Source organism: Danaus plexippus, chromosome 19 (genome assembly GCF_018135715.1).
Source record: "Danaus plexippus chromosome 19, MEX_DaPlex, whole genome shotgun sequence".
NCBI lineage: Eukaryota > Metazoa > Arthropoda > Insecta > Lepidoptera > Nymphalidae > Danaus > Danaus plexippus.
In genome coordinates, this window is record NC_083549.1 from 735435 (window position 1) to 757578 (window position 22144).

At 31.1% G+C, this 22144-nt stretch overlaps 1 long non-coding RNA gene across 1 annotated transcript in view; it reads left to right on the forward strand.

Annotated features, from left to right (window-relative positions):
* The window catches only part of LOC133319375 (uncharacterized), a 34930-nt gene extending 13528 nt beyond the window's left edge, over window positions 1-21402 (forward strand). Inside the window, exons 2-3 of the long non-coding RNA XR_009753009.1 lie at window positions 5553-5601; window positions 21331-21402. This is a non-coding gene — a long non-coding RNA (uncharacterized LOC133319375). The remainder of the gene's footprint in view (window positions 1-5552; window positions 5602-21330) is intronic.
* Window positions 21403-22144: the final 742 nt, after the last annotated feature.

Genomic DNA, 22144 nt, shown 5'->3' on the forward strand with positions numbered 1-22144 from the left:
ACAACATATTTCAATTACAATTTCCTTAGCAATAAGACAATAGTTACTGTATCGAATCTTAAAACACACCTGTTAGTGACATTGGAAATACTATTTGTAATATTTTGTAGAGAACATCTCTTGCTGGCTTTAGTATTCGTCGGAAACATAATGAAATATCAATTAAAATAATCTATCCATGATATCTCGCCAGTAATTTCGCAATTTGTCAAATACACTATTGTCTCATTCTCGATGAACACTATCCACACGACTTTATATCATACCAGATCGCTCGACTGTTTAATCTATGTTGAAATAAAAGCTTAACTTAAAAAGGCTATCTCAATTATAAAATGGTTTGGACTAAATTTATCTGTTTTTAAACGGATGTGAAAATGAGTGTTATACAACCTTTTTATAAAATAAAATAATACAACATAGAAGCTTTCTGTTTAATAAATCAACAGAAATTTATAGCTCGTTGTATAACGTGAATGAAAAAATTTAATGACATTTAAAAATACATTAAAATGGAGCTGTAAAAAGAAGAATGCGTGTCGTTTGTGACTTGTAGTATTGAAAGGTATGAGATATATGAATGAGATGATATCTTTATAAAGGCTCTGATGATTATTTTAAACTTTATCTGACATGGCATAACGCTTGTAATTGCTTGACAAACATTTTGCTCGAGACTCCACTGTCATGATTACAGGATGTTACTCGTGCTGAATATTTTGGTGGCAATGATAACTGTTGAGACTACTCGTAATATGTAATGATAAATTGAATATAACAGCCGTTGCTGATAAGCTGTGAAATAAAATATGCAACCTGTATAAAGAAGACCCTAATACAATTAAGTGAGACGTTCATTATAAGCCAAGTTGATAATTCTCTATTTGGTGCTAATACGAAAGACATAAATTGACGTTGGACGTCTATAAAAAATGACCGAAACAAAATATTGATCGGTGAAAATATATATAACATATAGATAGCAATAAAGAATGAATGCGATCTTGATAATTGTGATTGCTTCAACTATAAATTAGTGATGTAATTACAGCTTGATAACGTGGAATAATTGAAATTGATAGCAAACAGCTGAACTGCACGTAGCCGTTTATCCGCCTTCAAGCTGTAAGACTTATACTTGTATAGAAGCCGATTTTGTAGCTTTGCTCTTCGTTCTTTCTTTTACTTCAGCAATCACTTATATTACTCATCTCAACATACGAGCCCAATCCGCTATAATTTTGATATATGTCTCAAATCTTGTCATCTAGCGTAGAATCATAACGTCAATTATGTGTTTCTTAAAAATATATTAAAAAACGTCCTTGATGTAAGAATGTTCTTACTACAAACAAAATATTTCAACGGTCACAAAACTGGTAGGGCTAGTAGAGGTAATTTAAAACAATTCTTATCAAAACAGGAGGCAATCAACATCTATATTAATATTCAAAGCTAGTCATTTATGCCTTCTGGAAACTTATACCCCGCTGTAATGACTGTCTATAAATCATTTGAGAACTAATCGTGTTTTATCAATCTATTATTAAAACAGTTTATTAATTTTTTCGTGTTTCTGCTTTCAAATCTACAACAAACCTTAAACAGGTCGACTGTATTTGAAAATAAACAAAATATTTTATGTTTTTCAATTAAATTATTCATAAACTATTGATAAATTAAAAAAATAACTAAACTGTAGGAATAAACGCTACAATGAATGAAGTTCTTTCCATTTATTTATCCGGACAAAAATCTAAAAGTACCCGAACTATGTTAACTTTACAATGATAAAAAATAATGCGACTATTAAAACTGATAGTAATATAAATAAAATAAAGTATTGCCATTCAAAATATTACAAGTTATCGAAGAGGGCAGACTCAGATCTTTCGTGTATATAAAGTTTTAACCGAACCCTTTAATAATTTAAAAATAATAAAAAGTCTATTTAAAAATGTACCCAATTTGTCGGCTACACCTAATTTGAGCTACAAGCGCCGCTTTGATACAACATAAAACTCCTAATTGCTCACTTAATTGATGTTTAAACAAAACCTCTTCATTTTTTTTTTGGACGATTTGTGATCGTAAAAATAAATAGATTAGATGTTCATTTACTCTTAGAGGAAATTTATTGTATTTTAAAACTATTACGATTCGACGGATCCCTTTTTGTTGTTTTTGTATTTGTGATTCACCGTTACTTTAACAGCAGATCCAGAGCAGATTTAACATCCTTCAATCATTTTCATATTAACCTATTGAATAACATCTCCTTCTGAATTTGATTTAAGTCTAAAACATTTGATTTTTTTTTCTTTTTTTTTAAAACTCTAAGAAAGCTGTTCTCTATGAGAATTTATGTAATTATTGAAAGTGTGAAGGCGGTAATTACGTAGTTTCGTTCGCATCATAAGGGTTTAATTTGATTATGACCGAGTCGATACTTTGTCTATTGTGTCCCTTCGATTAACAACTATGAGAACTGTGTTGCTTCTTCGGTTTCATCCGTCTGTAAAACCGTTCCTATTCGATTGATGTCAAGTTCGTTAATACTATTTGTAGTATTGTTTTATTTTTGCTCACAAAAAAGTTTCGTTTGACAAAAATATTTTATACGTCAAAAAGTATTTTAGGTAATGGAATATATTAAACTTATTCTGAACGATTGAGAGATCAAACATCATCAGCGACCGCCGACCAGCAATCCAAACAGTTTAAGGTAACAAAGAATCCAAGAGTATATAATTTTAACATAACCGCGGCATCCAAAAAAGAACATTGTCATAAAAATGTGAAAGGCTAAAGAATCTAAGCCACCCATGACGATCTCCCAGTCAGGCAATAAAAGTGACCCACAAAAATACATTATTTACTATTATATCGGCAAGGCGACAGACGGACTAATCACAAACCTAAATACAAACAGAGAAGATGTAGGTGTAAAAGATACGGGCGGTAGTGGAGGATTGTTTGATGATGCCATAGAAAAAGTAGCTTCTAAATTCGTCGGTAAGAATGAATAGCGTGGAGCAATATTTACTGACGTTGATGCATTCGTTCCCACGGTATCCTGCTACATTTTTCTCATGTTGTAAGAAAATTGTGTTGGGTAGGGCGCCTGCTAGGTAATCACTAAATCAAACAAATTGGCCCTCAAATATTATTCCTGATTATTCGTCTGCTTCACCAGCACAAAGGCGGCTTTTAGCTTATAAAAGACCTGTTAATTGAATTACCTTTTTGTGTAATCCCTAGTACTTTTGATCCTTGTTGGATGTGTTACTTTTTTGGTTGGAAAAGATATCTCGATTCCAATACAAATATATTTGTCCAAGAAAGCACCACATTAAAACTCGAGCGTTAATAAAATGTTGGTACTCATGCCATATTGAGGTTGAAGATTTTTCATCTCATCTATATATGTACCACGATATTAAACTGAAAAACATATTATGCAACAGTCACGTCAAAAGCTAGATAGACTCACACATTTTCTTTCACGAGGACCTCAAACTGATTACCTTAAAATGTTTTATTAGTGGTAACTCCTATGTTTCCATGTTCGTTCACAATAACTATAGGATGCGGTGTGAAAGTTCACGATAAATTACATTAATAATATATATCAGAACATATGTAAGTATAATTAATTCTTGAATACATAATATTAAGCGACCATTTTTGATTCTGTAACCAATTTACGAAATGCCATTGGAACTGGTAGCCAGATCCCCGGCCGTGATAAGTTCCCTATTGGGTATACAGTTTCAATAGAGTTCACTATGTCAAACTCATTACCATTCCTCCCAACCGTTCGTATATCTTATAAGAGATTTATGAATTGTATCTAAGGACGAAACATTACCAATAAATGGTATGTATAATTCAGCTGATTTATAAAAAAAAATTGTCATATCTATCATATTTGTTTGGGATCGTTGAGGTTATTCCTGAAACCTTTTTCACGGTGGCTATCAAATGTAAAGTATTGTATACCAATATAAGTAAGTATTTTTTTTTCTTGGATGGTTAAGAAAACGTCCAACATCGTAAATTATGTAATAAGAAATGAAGTAACAATAATCACAGCTAGAAAGTTTTGGCCGTATTAAATATGGAAAATAATAAAAAATGTTTATACTATGAACTCACTTAATGCATTCCTTATCAAGTGTATACGAGCCTTTGAATAAAAAACCATTTATTTGAGCTCGACTTCCTCTGATATACGCATGCCTTTAACGTTTGACTTGAAATGTAATTATCGCAAATCATAGTATTTGTATTGCACTTGCTATTCATGTCCGGATGGGACGTGATATTTTGTTAAATGGACTTCAAAGGCTCTACCACAACCCATCGTAATGCGGACAAGCAATTTTGAGCTCTCTCCAACGTAAAATAGATACTAGATTTCATTAATGGTGTCATGCAAATAAGGTAGATGATAAAAATATTTTAATGGACAATAATTCTTATGAAGTTGCATTTAAAGTTGATTTTAAATAAGGCGCTGGTGTGGTGCACTGATCAATGCTGTGATGAGCCCCGCTGCGTTGTTTGTTACAGTTGTCAGTAATATAATTTGTTTTATCAGTTTGACAAACAGACCTCCCGTACAATCTTCAATTTTGCTACTAATTATTAGTTGTTTAACAACTGCTCAGTATTTGTAAGAACGAATGATAACTAAGTATTTCCCTTTCGTACTCGGTCTTATTTTCATATCTGTATTCTTTGACACAACACGCTTAATTCAATAAATAATAATGTATGATAAATTCAAATTTTTTTATATATAGTAAAGGAATATTTTAACGTAACAAGTCTCTAATGACCAGCTATTTTTATATAAGAAAATAAAATGAAGAAATATAAAATTATATTGTACACACATAATATAATGACGTACAATTTTTTTTGTATTAATAGTAGTATTTTTTTTCTGAACTCTAACTTTAAAAATAATGACTGCTATAATAACAAAATTCACTAACGTCTATTGTTTTATTTGTATATCATAAAGTGGTTTTAATTAAATTCAAACCACTTTTGGTATTCGTGACAGCTACATAAAGTTCATACCAAAATGCGCTACTTACATAAACATGATCCCATTTGACGGATAGGACCATACAAGTAGAGATACAAGTAATTTTAGTTGTAAATAAATAACAATCTGACAGGGTACACTGTTCGCTTTGTACCCCAACTTTATCAATGGTTTCGGTCACGTTGTGGGAGATTATGTTCGTGACATTTCAGCCATAAATTACAACAGCCGACATATCCTTTATGATAATATACTTACAAAATCTAATCCTTTTCCCAAAATATTTGCCGGCTCTAATCGTTTTTGCTAGATAACGTTTTACAAAATGCCTCCATGATTTATTGCCTCGTGGTTAATTGAACGATCCCAGCAAACGATTTCAATTAAAATACCTTCAAATCTGTTTGTTTAAGATTGCTTGATAACACTATCTAATGTGTGTGAGGCGAGATATTTTATTGTATCATATAAATACTGTCCTCTTTCGTTCCAGATACATCCCAAACTGCTCCGAGACCTTCAAAGCGACAGGAATCAGCGAGGTATGTGCACGTGCTGTCTATAAAATATAAAACATATTCTTTATGAACCGCATCGATTGTAAATCACGATTTATGGTTCTGTAATAAGTCACTTATGAAAATGGATTTTTTTATTCTGGGAAGATGTAAACAGTGTTCAGATATAACTTAAATGTTTCCGATTTTTTTATATTCATATGAATGTTAACCGACAATTACGAATAACCATTTTGATTGAAGCTGAAAATAAAAATATTTATATCCTAAGCTCTTTAAATTTGCTTCAAAAAGAATAATAAAGTTCAGAAAAAATTACTACCTAATAAAATGATATTATAATGTAAGGTTTCAATTTGTAAACAACCTGTAAATTCTAAATATATCTGAAACAAAGTAACGCTTAATATAATAAAAACGATTTAACCTCAACGATTTGGTTATAGCTGTTTTCTCCAATATATCACACTGAAAATATAAAATATTACTGTATCTGTAAAGTAGTGAATTTCTTTTGTTGAAAAGTTTGACATAAAAACCGTGTTTTGGTATAGCCTCATCTTAAGATATGTTGATTTACAATCCCTAATTTATAAGACATACATTTCTTTTGCCGTAAGAAATACTGAAAATACTGGTATTATTTAACTTTAAATATAAAAAGAAGGATAAAATATGATCTATGGCAAAAATTATGTTAAAATGATTTAAAAAATTATCCAAACGGTGAGAAGGGTTGGCCAAAAAGTTAAAATTATCAATACGTAGATGATGTAATTCATCATTCGTGTACATTTAACTTTAAAAATATAAACAGATCCAAAATAAACTTTTCTTCTTAAAAAGACATACTTTATACAAAATATAACTATGATAATAATAACTTATTTGTACATATATTATTAGGGACAGTATTCTGAACGTCGAACGTTTCAAGTCCACTTGATCGTAAAGTTTAAAACTTGTATAAATATACATATGTGTCATTAAATCTCATCGTGAAACCTTTCACAAATAAAACAATTATGTTTAAAGAAATCACGTGTTTCATTAAGAGAATGAATTCCTAGTACGCTCTTTAAATTTTGTTTAAATTTAAAAACGTCGTCATCCATTTTAACAAAGCGGCGTTATTACGGAACGTTATTAACACTTTATTCTGTAGTCATTTGTCACTGAATTCAACCAGAATGCTTGTCAGTGAATCCAGTGATGTCACGGCACTTTACAATGACAAATGCTCCGACATATCGTCGACCTGTCGTCGGGTGTTAATCCCTCTTTGTTCAACCGACACTTTCATTAGTGCTCCCTTTATCTCAATTCATATTTTGAGTGACATTTTTAAATGTCACTGTCATTTTGACATATAGCGCGTGTTATTAATGACACTGTCACCGCCTGTGGGCTCGGCTCTTTAGCGAAATTAATTATGAAACAAGCGTTTGATCTTTTAACGTCTTCATTTAAGATTTTTACTATTCATTATTAATAACTGATATAATTCATTTTATTTTGGTAATATTTAAATATATAATAGTAACAAAATTATTAAGAAATAATCTTTTAACAGATTATAAAACTGTATGCTATAGCAACTCTTTGAATGTTTATGCAGTAAGTAATCGATAAAATGTAATTACGTAAATATGTAGTCACTAGATGAAGTTTTAGACTAACGGCACTAATTGATAGGGGAACTAAAATCTTAAGTAATTTGAGACAAATGAAGTTACAAGTATTTCTATTAAAAAAGCAGAAATTTGCAATAAGAATTGCTTTGATATCGACATATCATTAGGAAAAACATTCCACGAGCGCAACATTTTTATGATTCTGAATATTCATACATCGAGAAGAATACAACGGCAAAGCAAAGAAATGCTCTCTGAAGTTACAAAGAAAAGAAGAGAGTAAAAGAAGTGATTGGTGACAACAAACGAAGAAAATTACTTATAGTGACATTTTTTGGATCCTGGCAAGACATGGCTTTGCAGGATATGCCCGTATATGTGAAATAAAAGTTTTTACAATTCTATAACTGTATAAGGAATCGGTCGGTGTCAGTGTTGTCAACTAGTTCTGGGGTCAAGTTCGACTGACGCCTTTTGATTGGACTGAATTGATCTTAATGCTTTCTTTCATCTTCCTTCATGCTCTCACCAGATACGCAATTCAATATATCACTCCTTATCAATATCTATTTGATACCTTATGTTAGGGATATAAGGATCACATTTGTACAAACATTTTTTTCTGTCCGTTTCTTAGTTTACTTAGATGCGTCACAGCATAGCTCGGGGCGATATATTTTTTTTAATAGATTGTTGCGGTTTTATGGGATTTTTTATTGCGAGCTCAATTAATAGACAAATTATCGATTCATTGTACAACATTTAAATGATTCTATTAGTAAAAGTGTAGTCGGCTTAAAATAGCATTTTCTATCATTTATTATGTAAGGTATGTCTGAATGTATGTTCAGGAAAAATATATGAAACATCTCCATTCCCTGACCTCAGAAACTAATAAAATTGTAAATCTTTTAGCGCGCTCGTTTAATTTGTTTGCGGAACATATTTCACGGGCCAACGTTATTGGTGGACCGAAAAATATTTTTATATTCTACTTCAATAGTAGCGATTGAAAGAAGTTGTCTACATTAGTTCGTGGAGATAGTTATAGTGCCAGAAAAATAATTCAACAACATTGAATGCCAAGTCTTCCTGCTTTATTGAATCGAAAGCTGAAATAATTTTTGTGGTGGCTTAAACCGATATATTACTACTGCTATACATATTTAAATTAAAAAAATATAGTGCGATTTGAATTGATTTTGAAAACAATGTTATGTAAAGGGTTTTTCATAATAAACATTATTTATTAAAAATCAATAGATTGGAGGATTGGTTGTAGGGAGAACTGGATCTTAAAATTATATAAAGAATATATATATATATGTGTGTGTGTGTGTGTGTGTGTGTGTTATGCTTTTGATATTTCAATAGCAAATAACAATCAGTTGGTTAAATATAATTGGCAACGTCCATTTATTTATAAGTGAACCGTTTTTAAACCGCGCCACTTCGAATAGTATTCGCCGGTGGTCGGCAACAACTCAGTCTTTCAACATTTGTTATTTTTATCGTCCTTTATTTTATATCTACATCTTTGAATAACTATATAATAAATATGTCAACGGCTTTAGATATTTTCTTAAAAATATACATTAAATTGTAAGTAATTGTTCGAGAAATAATGATAGAGATTTTTCTGTTTTTAGAGAATGCTTACATTTTACGTGTTATAATCAATAGTTATTTAATAATTTTATAAGAAACGTGTCTTATTAATCAAATATACTGAAAAAAAACTAAGCATTACTATGACAATTGCAGTACATCACCTTCAAAGACCATTACATAACGAATACTTATAGTTACAAGTCTCATAAGTTTTGTAAAACAAATTGAAATTCTTAAAATAATATGCTAAAGAACACGAGACAGCTATATTAAAAAGTACTACATATCTTAATTGCACATAAAACAGTATAGTAAGTTCTTTTTTGAGCATTAAAAGTACATAACCTACTTAAAACAAGACAGTTATGATTCCATCACTACTATGAAACACGAAGATTGACTTGACACACACACATGACGCTCACATCTCGTCTGTCCGTGATCACGGCTGCTGAAAGTAAGCGAAACATCGGGAGTATGTAGTTTTAACAAAAATAAAGCACGCGTAGTACATCCGAAAAATATTAGTTTCATTTAAATGAATAAAACTCGCGGAAGTCTTAGATCTCATTATGGGATTTAGAACGTCATGAAAAATACAAAGTCCTTAAAATATTCAGACACATGTATAATCAAACCAGAAAAAGCTATCCGTTATTGACGTTAGCCTCAACCTTTAAAGGTTGTTAATTATTTATAAAGGTTAACGTTAATTATGATAACTAATATATAATAAATAATAATGATTCATTTGTTTGTCAAACCTTCAGGCCTCACTACTCGGATGCTCGTCCTGAAATTCCGCATAACGTTGTAGAGGAACGCGTCAAGAGTGTTATTGAATAATGAGTCTAAGAAGAAAACAATTTAATTATTTTAAGTGATAATTTTAGTAAGTAAATATTATGATAAAATTAATCAATACTATTAATTATTACTCAACATGTTCGCTATGTCATTGGAATGTTCCAGTGGAACCAGTTAAACTCTGTCTTGTTACGAACACGTCGCTGCCTCGATCTTAATTCCTACTTATTTCACAGCTCCTAGATACGCTCTGAAGATATGCCAGTATGTTTTAACTGTTATCAGATTTAACGTAATATATATGTTCCCATGCGATTTTGGTTTTAAACTTAATTAAAACTATAATAGTGTTCATAATAGCTTATAACGACTACATGACTGTTTTTAAGCAAAAATAACTATTTCATATAAAAGTTATACAGAATACTAAAGTTATATTTAAAGTAAGCCACTTCACGTAATTTGTATAAAGGGTGAACAATTATTACGTAGTCTAAGTAATGTTGTAGCCATTAAAGTGTTATCGGCGCGGCGCGGCGGGTGACGCCTGCAAGCCTAATGAAATGAATTAGAGCGTTACCCGACATTACGTTTGCTAACTAGATAATATTTCACCACGATCAAACTGATAATTTTCCGGTTAAATGGGATTTATGTGTAATTAAAAGTGAATTACAAGTGAACGCCACTTGGACCCAATAACTATATCTGTGTGTGTGCGTGTGTACATTTAATGATGTGTTTGTGTCTCGAGATAAAGATTATATAAAAAATATATGTATATTAAAATTGGTAATAAAACCATATCTTGTTGCAGTATTATTATATTAAAATTATAACTTCATTATATAGAGGGGTAAGATTGAGTTTGAGACATACAAAGGCTTTATTTAATGAAGACGGCTCTATACTGTTGAAACTAACTTTCATTAACATAGGAACTTACAGAGAGTCAACTGTATAGAATACAATAGCTTAATAAGATCTAAGACTTTCGCGAGTTTTATTCATTTAAATGAAACTAATATTTTTCGAATATACTACGCGTGCTTTATTTTTGTAAAAAGCTACATATTCCCGACGTTTCGGTTGCTTTTCAGCAACCGTGATCACGGGCAGACGAGGTGTGAACACATCACATCTCGTCTGCCTGTGTTTTACAAAAATAAAGCACTCGTGTATTAAATCATTTTACAAGATAACCATACATTTCATATAATATTTGGTAAATTACATTTAAAATGTAATGTTATTTGATGTTCAAACGAATAGCTATATAAAAGCGTGTTCTCTCGGACTCATGGATAGTTAGCGACTAATTCGCGTCGGCTCCCTTGTATCAGATCGCAATCACAGATAAGATCGGGGAGCGGCAAATAAATGCTGTAATATTGAGACAACAATAACAATGCATTTTGTAACCATTGCTTTATGCCATTTAAGGGGATTACATGAGTAATATTCACTTAAAATTCTGGGAAACTATCACTTTCTACATACAGTCCTTCGTTTGAATTTGCGATGTATTGTTGGCGAAATTCAAACTATGTTTCTCAGGAGCGAGGTGTCAGTTTAAGTAATATGTTTGTACTCGACTGTACCTTATCCTTGCCGCATCTCGACACACAGCTAGGACTGGGTCTCAATTAAAAGCCTTTACCGTCCATTTTGCCACACGCACATCGCGAACGGATTATATTTAACGTACTATAATAGATGGCTTAATTTGATAAACCAGTTTAATGTCATCTTTTATAAAAAATAAAGGATTCTCCAAGATGCTTTTAATTTATACGGCTTATTTATGTATGATAATACAAAGGTGTTCACTAACGTAATTATTATAGTATTTCAAAATACGAATAAAGTTCTTGAACTCCTCATTTATTTTAGTTTTATAATCTATGAGTAGGTTGTATACAACGACCTAATAAATATTTATTAAAAATATTTCTAATACTAGAGAGTGGAGGTTTTTGATGTAATAGGCCTGGCATAATGAGTTGATTACCACCTTATAAACCTCTTTAAACATAACCTCCTTCAGCGACTCACATTAAAGCATTGAACCATATATCAATTTAATAATAATTTTCGTATCATTTTTAAGTCTGTTTCGAACATAAATACAAGCAAGGGATTTACTTTTATAGCAACAACCATCGAACGCCACCTTTAAACCTCTGTTAAAACAGTGTCATAAAAAATAATTATAATGGATCGATAAACACCAATACTCGATTTAATCGATCCACACCTTAAGACGTGTTTGTGTTATCGTTGCATTATAGACTTTATGTTGGTAATAATAAGATTCCCTGATTGGTTTCGGATGTGATTGATGGTGGTCACATCTGTTACAAGCAGTGAAAGCATGTCGCGTTCTCATGAATACCAATGTGTTCCTAGGAATACGTTAACAAACATCATACATATTATTACAACTACAGTATATACAATTGTTATGTATTTTATTGTTTAATACATAATAAATTAATTGCTGTCATGTCATGATGGCGGAGAGAAATTTACTCCACCGATGTTAAGTAATATATTTATCTGCTATCACTATTAACAAGGCTTATAATCATTGTGTGAAATTGACTTGTTTAGATTTTCATCAAGTCCAGCCAATGGTACTATAACACAAGCAGCTTCTGAAGAAAAACTAATTTCTATCATTTTTTTTTGTTAAATAAACCCAGCATATAAAAATCCATAGATACATTTCCAATTGTACGTAAAAATGTAACGTGCGTACGTCAAATTTAAAAAGAAAATTGTCGTTATAGCTTCCTCCGTACACAACTTCCCAAAGCGCCCTCAGTATATACACGTGCATCGTATGACATACGTTACGTGTAAGCGAAAAGTTGAAACTAAAGGGGCTGTTAAATGGAACCCGCTCCATCTGGAACACGCCGGTGTTAACGGCACCCTGTCATCGGTAATGACACAATTTATACCACAGAGTTACTAAAATCATATAAAATAAAATATATTTAATCTGTTTTGAATCTATTGATATAAATATGTAACTTTTATTGTATTCGTAACATACGATATTTATTAAATTATTTATTTCTTAACTTAAATTATAATTTAGAGAAACACTCTAAGTATACTTTTTAGAAAATATAAAATGAACGTCTTAATAATAAAGTAAGTAGAAATATAAGCTCGACCAGTTCTGTACCTTACAAAGTCTGCAGCCATCATTTGACACGGAAGCGGTCATTTGTAGGTGCATTGTTACGAGTGGGTCATAAGATAGTATGACCTTCACCGAGACCCTCACTTTGACCAGGGATTATTGACCCAACGACTAACAGAACACCTAGCTATTATTATTATCATGTTATTTATCGAACGACAATCAAAAGCTTTTTAAGTCACTGATCGAAGGCCTTACAGAAGGCCTAGCGCTTTTCGTTCCGTTTATAGCGGGCCTACCAGTATGCCCAATAATTTTTATTAATGGACCAAACTAGAGATAGAACCCCTATTGCTTGGTGCTGCAACTAATCCAACGTTAGCTTATGACAATGAAATTGCTTATCCGAATTTTTTATCCTACAAAATTCAGTGTAACAATTTTAATTCCAGAAAGTGAATTGTATTGCTGCTAAACTAGGTCCCTGAAGAGAAAGCGTCATTGATTTTGTCATTTTCAGTTGTATATTTATAAGTAATAACAATAAGACCGTAATTCTTGTTACGACTTTCAATTTATTTGTCCAACACTTTAATAGCAATAATAAAAACAAGGTAATACTTTTTGTTTAAAAAAAAACATAAATGTACAAATACAAATAGATATATATATCCTAATCTCATATGAGGTAGAGTAAAACTATAATTATCTTATGTACTTAGTTATTGAATTAGTTTAAACAAGAAACAAGCAATGATTTCTTAAACAAGGAAGAGCCGTAATTGTTCCTAACATATAACATACAAGTTACGAGAAACTGAGACAGCACAATAGTTTTCAGGCTTCGCTGTTGAAGCCAAGATAAAAGACACAACAGCTATGAGTACTGTGAAACATACTCGTGCGTTTGTATGAAAGAATTCATCTAAAAGTCAACGTCACAGACACTCAAATGTCAAATGACAATCACTCGGAGATTGTTTAAATAACGTAAGAATTTGAAATTCAGATTTACTAAAACATTTACAGAATATAAGGAACTCACTTACGATTTGTTGAAAGTTTAAATGATACGCCGCATTGTACAGCATCTTGTTGAATATTGTGTATTTAAATTCGTGTCTCATTATTTTGAAAATACTTGAAAAAAAATATTTTCTTAATCACAAACTCAGATGAAATATAAAAAAATATGGATTAAAGGTACATACTTTCGTACAAGCTTTCGTTAAAAAAACAGTATTTTTTTGTCATAGTCTATAGTGTTCAAAGCGCATTATGATAACTACCAGCGGAAACTACTTACAAATCAAGTAGCTATGATAATTATTCGTATCATAACTCTGAAGGGTATTATAACTCTGTCACCGCGGCATTTGAGCTCTCAGACCGCGCGGTTATTCTTTAGTCTATACATAATTTACAAACAATTCTGTCGCTTTGTTATGACAACATAAAATATAACAATACTGTTTGAGATTATTCATAAAAAATATTTAAATAAAAGAGAATATCAATGAGATCTGACTAAACGACTTTTTCTTTCATACTCCGTTATATTTCACACAAACATAGTTTTATTAACAAATCACATAAAAATACTAAAAGATTACTTGTATGGTGATGACCTCACCAGCTTCAGGGAGCTAAAACATAAGAGACATGTTCTATATAATTATCCTAGTAGTCGCACGTTTTCGTTCCCTACCCTCGTCTACCATAATTTATAGAGCGACTTCCAGAATGCAAATTAAACTCAGCCATTTTGTAGTTATGTGCTAACATTTATTGCCTCCTGAATGGTGTTCATTACTTAGCATAAAAGAGCGCTCTTAAGATTCCCAATGATTGCAAGCTGTCACTACTATAAACGCAAAATGTCCTCTACAACCGGTATATCAATTATCCTCTCTGTTCGCTGAAGAAAAATGGCGACGATTGATAGGTGTTGATAATTATAGTGGCTCGGTAGTGAATAAAATGTACTTCGTTTCACGTCAATCACTATAATAAATTGCGTATGAAAGTTTCCAAATCGAGTTACATTACAGGCTCTATCAGGTATTAATGTTTATATAATCCTGTTTTGTTGACGACTGTTATTGTAATCTTAAAACTAAGCTTCATAAACGTAACTGCAAGTATAGTCGCGGGCAATAGCTAGTGTTGTTATTAAATACGTGACTTATTTAGTTGACTCTCTTCGTTTTTTATTCATAGTTACTTATTTTTAAGCTCACTAACTGTTACACTTTCTGTCACTTAACTTCGCCAGATTAATTTTAGATTTGATTGAACCACTTAACTCAATTTGTCATTGATATAACACAGTTAGTATACAAGATATAACTAAAAGCATATACATCTCCAAATATTTGTTTAACGAAGCCTTGTAAAACATCTCTACAAGCGATCTCCGAGACAGAACATGTACTCGTATACCCAGATAGTATATTTTAGACTTTAATAATATTTGAATATTGTTAACACAGAGAATATTTAACAACGTAACCTAAATACCATGTTACCGAATTTTACAATCAAATACATAATTCGTAACAATCTTAACGACTATCGTTGTACTTGATAGTGTAAGTATTTGGAACGTTTTAATGAGCTTTGCTATTTAATGTCTGTTACTCCCGACTCCGAGCTATGTTGTGAAGTAATCTTCTAAAACTCTTTTCACAATTAAAGAAGTTTCTTTAATTCTTCTCTAATTAAGAATACAGAACAAATCTAAAATCGATCAGATCATTTAAAAATTATGATGAAAAAATCCGTATTCTAGTGACACAGTGATGTCCAATAAATATCTGGACCACTTTATATACGTGTACATCAAAGTGCAATAATTACAAAGTTACGTTTAACTATCGATACTTATTTATTGTTCGCCTTCACGCACATGTTTGCACGTTCCAATGAGTACTCCTTAAATGTTTCATTATATTATAAGTCATAATTATATGTCAATGCAATCTTGTAAGTCGTAATTTATTGGCCGACGTCGTGGAATCTATAAATAATAATTACTAATTATTGTAATTAATTGTGATATTTAAAACGTTATAATTTAACTTGAATATAATTACTGTGAGGACAAACGAAGTAAATTAACTATTAATTACATACACCTGAATAAAGTAAAAAAAATTACTTATAAATAAAACTAGGGAATTGAACGTAATTCGATTTTTGATTGATATTTCGATTAACTTCCTCTATAGTTATGATTTTGATAGCACAAACTATCGAACGTCACATTAGTAAGAAGTATCTTAACAAACAGATCAAATGTGTGAACATAAAAATATATTATTTCCATATATATATGTATTTATATATTAAAAATAAATATTGTAAGTACGCTCGGCGCCAGCGCGACAAATAGCAATCATGTTTTACAAGTCGCAGTATTGACGAGACCATGTTTGACTTCTGAACATACTAAAGGTCAAAATTATATTACCACAAAAAAGTTAGCTCACATATTTTAACATAGTTTGTTATTTTTTTTTGTTTCATTTTATATACATTCTTAATTTTAACTCCATTCGGCATACAATACTCTTAAACAATCCATTATATATCAATATAATGATCACTTGTCTTAAACGTATATAAAAATATATGAAAATTGCAATTGTTCCAAAGTCATGTCGCGTGCCTCTATAAGAAGCTGTAGTACTTATCATAAGTAACGTGCATGAATCAAGTAAACATGTAAACTATTCCTAAAGTAACCGGTATGTAACATTCGTCAACATTTTCGCATAATTAAGATAACTTTAAATGACAATAATTTCAGTGTCATGTCCGAACAGGACAGATATTGTAAATTATTTAATATAAATCATATTGATAAGCAAAACCCAAATAGACATTTAGAACACGAAGCCAGGTAATTATTGAGATGAAATATTATCAAATATTTACTTACAGACCGTAAATTAAATTAAGTTTAACAAAAATATTATTTTATAGTACCATTTTTATATTTTACATGTACAAATTGGCATTAATCTTACGACATCTGTCGCTGTTGTTGACCCGTAATTTAATTGAGTATTATCTCAGTTTCACCTTCAAAGGGCCGTCAACACCATCTGTATTGCGGGTTAGATCACATCACTAATAGTATGCCAATGTGGGTTGCGGCCCATTACTAAACAGAACAGTCACAATGCATCAATTCCGAGCGATTCCATCGAAAACCTGAGTCTTAATCATTAATTAAATCAACAAATGTAATCTCGGCAACCGACGCGGGCGCCTCGCTCTTGACATCTTTTATTAATGTCCAATCTCGTTGCATGGAATTAATATATTATAAAGAGATCCTTATTGCGACCGTGTCTTATTAATGACCGCGTGGTCCTTGGTAGTAGTTTACAGCATCACGTGTACTTTATTAGATTTATAGCGGCTTACTGTTGATTTTGTTGCATTCATGTGAAACTTGTTATCCAGAATGTAACCAACGTATAAAATAACATCGGCAAGTTATCAAACGCTTGTTTTGGCTGTGTGTGAATATGTATCTTTGATGTTTCTTCACAAAAGTTATATAGTATTAATTGATTGTTATATAGGTCGTGTTGCATAACGCGATTACTTTATCAATGACAGCATCGTTCTAACTCAAACGAAGCGAATAATTATAAATCAATAAAGTCGTTAACCGGTAAAACATGGGATTTAATAGGTTTATCGGAAAACTGCGGCACGTCAAGATGGCGGATCGACTTAGTTAACATATGTATGTACATACAGTATACATATAGATGTTATAGATTTAAAGAAGTATATTAATATTTAAAAAGAAAAATACTTCATAAATATTATTTAAACTCGACTTAAGCGATGAAGATTTTAATTTTCTTTTTCATTTCAGAATGTTTTAAATACTAGTCTTTTTAAAATTAAAAAACGCAACAGAAGAGCTGTTTGACATCGTTTTCTTTAAATGATTCGTGGCTTTTAACCTTACAGGCACATATATATGTATATATATATTATCTAATAATTGTATCGTGAAATGAATCACAAAGGAATCGTGAGGCGTTGGACAAACAGGCTCATTTTATCCGACTTTGATATATAGTTATCATGGATTCTCTACCAGCCTCTAGTAATTGTAATCGCTGACTAATTGAATCGGCTGTATTATGAATTGCAACACCGCGGAGTGTTGATAATTATTAATTGTACATTACCTACTAGGATATATTATAATATTACAACTTGAACAGAGACTTAAACAGAAGATGAGAGGTACTCAAAAACATCAACTGCTTATTACGCGCTGCTTCTTTTCTCATAGTTTAATATGGAATATAGATAAAAAATAATCTGAAATTATAAAACTTATAACATAATTTATATTCTATGCACATATAATTTTATTAGTTAACACTACATGTGAGGTTGTATCGACCAGTGGATTTACGAGCGCGGAAGCCTCGCGAACGAGATAGCGGGATCTTTATATACCACTCAATTGATACGAGATATATATATAAATATTAATATTAAAATATATATATACATATAGTAACAAAAAAAAAGATTTCTACCAGGATATCATAACCAGTTAAAAGAAAGTTATAAGTTTGTTTCTCTATCTTAAAATGTAATTCTTATCAAATACATATTAATGTCGACATGTACCAGGAGATCAGTAACTCACGATGCAACACCCTGACTCCAGGGTAGGGCAGGGCGCGGGTTTGATGAGGTTTGACAGGCATGTTATGTTAATACGTGATCCGTTTACATAATTTATTATTGACCTTCACCGTGGTGAATGCCTTAGAACTAAATGTGACATTACAAAAACAGATCAAAGGAATATTGGCACCAATTGGTAATTCAATCGAATAAAACAGTCCTATAACTGTAATGACGTCACATACCTTAAGGATTCGGTAATGAGATTGAACAAGGGAATACTAGAAGTATCTTGTGTATAGAGTGGAAAAAAATGAAATGAATTCTTAAAAAAACACTTCAATTAAGTATTATAAAAATGCTCGCCCACTCATATTGCGTTTTATTCCTATTTGCAAACTTAATCCAAGCAGCGAACATATTAAGATCATAATTCTATATTATTTTAATAATTATTTATAACAGCCAATCACAAATGATTAGTTCTCGAGTATCCGCCAATCAGATGGCTGATGTACGAATGGCTATTGGCATGATAATTAATTCGAGTTGTGTTTCATCGGTGTCATAAAGAAATATTATTTTAAATCCTTATTTAAATACTAGTTATTCCTTTAATAGCTATCGAATATTGTAAACTATATAAGAATTATGTTTTTTTAATATATTTATCTTAAATAATAAGTTTTAATATTTACTCAATACCAATAACGATATTTTCCTTGAGATTCCTGTATATTTTTAATGCCTGTTTCACTTTCAATTAATTTCATTAATAACGACCTGCCCGTTTAAGCCGAACCAATCATTTTTAACAGCGAGTAATTCATATTTTAGTCTCAGTTCGTATAATGTATAATTTTCAATACAGTTCTAATGGTTCTCCTACACGGTAATGTAGTAAGGATTTCGCTGAGTATTTAATCATTTGATTGCGGAGAGCAAAATATATTATTATCAAGATTGATGGATTATATCGCGATAGGTAACTATTAATTTATTTTATTATAAAATTTAAATTCAGTTACAATAACACGATAAGTTCCAAATAACAATTAAAATATTGTTATTAATATGATATTATTAATTTAATTTTGATTGAATAGTATTAGTAACTATTTTATATATATCAAATTATCACAGAAAATCTCTGTTTATATCTTTTCTTATTATTATTTAAAATTGTAATATTTTCATTTACTTCTAACTTGAGTTCAGTACGCTTGCCGAATAATGAATCGTCACGCTATAGTATACACACTATATTACTTTATTCATTGAGAAACGTAAAACGCATCGTATGTCGTTTGACGATGTCAGCTCAAGATAATCATAAGAGCGGATTGTTAGGAAACTGCAAAAGAAATCCCGCTATCAACAGAGGCTACAGACCATAACAAGAAACAAGATAAAGTAAGAATATCTTTTGGCTTCCACAACGCAGCCAATCATTAAAAAAATATCTTTTCTTTTAACGTAAAAGCTATTTATAAAATTTTACATAATTTATTTGAACATTATGTCAACAATAATAAAAAAAATCTTACGATAAGATAGCAACAAACTGACAATAGTTCCAAAATTATTTTTTTTATACTATCATTGTTTGATCACATTCCAAAGAAATAGATACAGTCGAGGTCGTCGTAAATTAATAGTGTTTTATCATTAAATAACAATCTGAAATGATTTTCTTATTATATTATTATTATACATACATACAGACTTCCCTCACTATAATTAAGTATCATATATATAATATTATATTTAAATAAACTTATATAAAATCGATATTTCTTACCAAATCTTAGATTAAATTATAATTTTGAGATTTAAAATTAAATTATTGAACATCTATTACTCTCTTTTTTAGCATTAAATTTCTTAATTTAATTTCTAGGTTCCAATTTTTCCAATAGCTATGACTTTTAAGCAACTCATCGTCATTTTACTCATGAAATTCATGAAAATTCCTATGAATCATAACTTAAATATTTTACTGTCATAAATTGATAAACGCCGGCGCCAAGATTATCGACAGATAGCTCAATAAGGAGAAACGTAGCTGATATATTTTTAATGAGAAAATTGTTCTTTATTGCTTTATAAATAGAAGTGTTATTTGGTTCACTGTATTATGTACAAGGTAATTATTAACATTGGGGTGCCAAAGTTGTAGGAGTTCTACGAAACATTTCCGACTGACGAAGAAATTTTGATTCATTTGCATATTTGTAAAATTAGATCATTCATGGTCCTTTATTCATTTTGCATCAATTTACATAATAATATAAAAATATATTACGATAATTTAATTGAAACAAATATATAATCTGACAGTTCGAATGAGGATGGCGCTGATTAAGAATAATTCTCCCAGCTCCAAGTGACATCAAAATCTTTGAGGAAAATTTTAATTTAACGAAACTAAACAATCTACATAAACATGGGATCGAAAATCTTTCACCAATAGAATGTACTATTTCTGTAGGTACTGAAATGAACAAGGAAACTTACGATAACAATATTTTGGGAGCATTCTTACGAATTTCACCCTTATATAATGTTCACGTAACAGCGCATGCGTTCGCTCCCTAAGCCACACCCACAAACACCCCCTGGACTCAACAACAAACCTGGACTGAACATTCAGCTGCGCTCAAATTAACAAATAACACTAATTAAACAAATTATCTAAAAGGAAATTTATTTCTAATCAATATTTCGTCTTATACGCGTTGGTGGTTCTGGAACTATTCATATTAATATTAAAGTTTGTTCAATGACGTTTATTTATATAATAGGTTTTTTGGTGATTGTTTACTTGATGTATGTGTGCATTATGTGCTGACCCGTGTTCCTGTCCATCCCCAGGCGTGCAATGCCGGTCCGACGGTGGTAGCAGGCCGGAGGGCGGCCGGGGCTCGCGCGCCCCTCCGCCCGCCAACACGCCCGCGCTATGCTCATGGCAAGCCTTTCGACTCTGCTCGCGGTGAGTTATATATACATACACACCTACATATATCTCTTATAAGATTTACCAGACAATAGTAATGATATATTTAAGTTTTTAAACCCGCTATCTTTTGCCATCACTCACTAAGACCTTTGTGACAATACATATGTTTAGCTCTAAACGATCCAAGCTCTAACATAGGTTTTCTTAATGTATGTCATCTTAATTTCTTCTCTCAAACCTACATTCCGATGCGGTTCAGACGGTGCTGTAATCAGAATCCACTTTCCAAACACGGAAAGGAAACGATGCTCAATAAATATGATACGTGTACTTCCTGGATTCGCATGTCAAGGCAATTAATCACAACATTTGGGTACAAATACCAAAACATTTGTGTTGCATCAAACTGAATTTTATTTCTAGACTATCGTCATATATTTATATGCACATATGTGCATTTGTATGAAATGGACATTATTCTCAAATTACATACATAAAGTAACATAAAGGTAACAAATTAACCCTTATAGATCACAAAATCTTTGTTTGTGAAATGTTCATAATGTGACTAGTGAGGCGCCGGTGTCATACGCTCCAATTAGATTTAATGATTATTTAATAGTTCGGTTTGTATTACGAATTTATCGATGTTTTATTTTTAAACCTGACTTAACTATTCATTAAACGCTAACGTTTTGTAACATTAATGTTACATTCATATATATAATT